Raw genomic sequence first — 2,333 nt, 5'->3', positions numbered from 1 at the left:
ATATTTACAGGGCTGGCCAAAAGTCATCCCTCAGTGAATCAAATTTCCATAAATACTTAATATTCAATTTAATTTGTTCATTCGAATTATGACTGTTTAATAGTTGAATGCTGTGAGTTAAAATCACCGTTTTTTTTTTGTTTTTTTTTTCAACATTTGTCTATTAGCGAATTCTCGTGTAAAATGATATTTTGTTTTAATCTTGGGCGGCCGTTGTGTGTGTAACATCGTTATTCCTCCCTGTGCCTGTGAAATCTTGTATCCCGGTTGTAAGGCCTTATTTCCATATACGCCAGCTTCATTTTATTCGTCCTTACTCGAAAGACATCTGTTGTTATGTCCTGTTATTATTCCTACTGTAAAACTAAACCACATTTAAAGGGAGGGATGTTGATTAGCAACACACACACACACACATACATGCACGCACATACACATCTATTTACACTTTGCACTGATTCACTGAAATTGGTTGCAGGAAAACCAGAGCTTCAAATGAAAACCAAGCATTGATTCCAACTTTGGTAACTTCTGCCAGGAATATCAACCCATCGCTTGATCAATCCCCTGGCACCTACGGCACTGTGGAACCTACAAGAGTGTGACACAACACTGTGACACCCAAAAGAGACGGTAAGAAATGAATTACTTGATTTTCTTCGACTTCCATCCCTTTTTTTCCTTTTCTTCTTTCTATTTTCTTTCTTTTCTTCTTGTCAGCTTTCACCCCACCTCCTTCTCCATCCCCCTCTCTTCTTTTTCTTCGTCTCCTTCTTCCACAACTATTTGTCCTCTTTCTTTTCTTCCTCTTCTTTCTCTTCTTCCTATTCTTTCACTTCTCCTCCTCCTACTCTCCTTCCGGTTACATAACTCAGCGGGAGACATTGTTTGCCGCAATGCACGCCACCACTTCTCTATTCATGGTCCCTATCCACCTAACCATGACCCCTATCCACCTATCCATAGCCCCTATCAACCTGTTCATGGCCCCTATCCACCTATTCATGGTCCTTATCCATGGTTAACGTCAGTAGTCTCACTGAATATAACAGTACATTTGGCGATGCAACCATTAAAATGTTGAACTTTCACAAAACTCGCCCATAACAAAACTCTTCAGCTTGATTCTTTGGGTGGGGGGCGGGGGTCGAAAGACTTGTCAGTGGTATCTTTCATCTTTTACTTGTCTCCAGTCATTAGACTGCAGCCATGCTGGGGCACCGCCTTGAAGAATTTTTTAGTCGAATGACACCACGCCGTTATTTGTTCTTTTTTTTTTTTTTAACTGGTACTTATTCTAGCTGTCTCTTTAGCAGAACCGCTAAATTACAGGGACATAAACATACCAATGCCGGATGTCAAGCAGTGACCACATACACACACACACACACACACACACACACATATAACCGCTCTTCATTTTAGTACGAAAAAATTTTTTATCAGTTCTTTTTCTTACACTTCTTTCCATATATATCCCACATGGGATATATATATACATACATATATACGACGGGCTTCTTTTAGTTTCCGTCAACCAAATCCATTCACAAGGCTTTGGTCGTCCCAAAGCTATAGTAGAAGACACTTTCTCAAAGTGTCACGCAGTAGGATTGAACACAGAACCATGTGGTTAGGAAGCAAGCTTCTTATCACACCCCCACGCCTGCACCTATTGTTCTACATTTGGTTTTCTCGAAGAGTTTCCATTCCATCTTTTTGGACATAAAATATTATCACCTGCTAAAAGCTACGACCCTGTAATAAACCTTTTATCATTTATCTTTTGTAGAACATGAATTCCAAATGCAAATTGGAATTTGATGTTAGCTGTATCTCAATAAACGACTTGGAATAGAATTCCGCCAGAGGCGACTTTGGCTTTAATTCCTCCGTAGTCTACTTTCTCTTGAATTATATCAGCATTAATTTGTACCAGTAATGTACTTGGGCCATTGAATCAGTCGAGGAGGAATAATGACTCGTGCCTAAACTTCAAAAGGCACAACTGTTCTCCAAACTGCATCGGCAGCGGGCTGGCAGAAGGGGGGCCAGGGTTGCTTTCTGATATATCTTTCTCCACACTCTATCTGCTTTGTGTTCAAATCCCGCCAAAGTCATCTTAACTTTTTATTTTTTTCGAGGTCGATAAAATTTAGAACCTGTGAAGGACTGATGGCGATGGAGACGAGAAAACTCCCTCCTTGTGGCAATTCTTAGCCTTGAACCTGAATTAGAAACCCCTATATTATGAGGTACAACGGTAACGTTCTCAGCAAACAGAAGCTGGTTACGATTGGGGGACCAGTTAGAGAGAAATAAAATCGAAAACT

General features: G+C 40.2%; 1 protein-coding gene across 2 annotated transcripts in view; it reads left to right on the top strand.

Annotated features, from left to right (window-relative positions):
- The first annotated feature begins 148 nt into the window (after positions 1-148).
- The window catches only part of LOC106878003 (uncharacterized), a 16,925-nt gene continuing 14,740 nt past the window's right edge, over positions 149-2,333 (top strand). The window contains exon 1 of one of the 2 annotated variants that reach the window (XM_014927078.2): positions 149-633. The gene's annotated coding sequence lies outside the window, so the exon portion shown is untranslated. The remainder of the gene's footprint in view (positions 634-2,333) is intronic. The other variant, XM_014927079.2, reaches the window with a different exon arrangement.

The sequence above is a fragment of the Octopus bimaculoides genome, chromosome 14, assembly GCF_001194135.2.
Source record: "Octopus bimaculoides isolate UCB-OBI-ISO-001 chromosome 14, ASM119413v2, whole genome shotgun sequence".
Classification (NCBI taxonomy): domain Eukaryota; kingdom Metazoa; phylum Mollusca; class Cephalopoda; order Octopoda; family Octopodidae; genus Octopus; species Octopus bimaculoides.
Note: the sequence above shows the minus strand (reverse complement) of the source record. Positions and strands in the feature narration are given on the sequence as shown.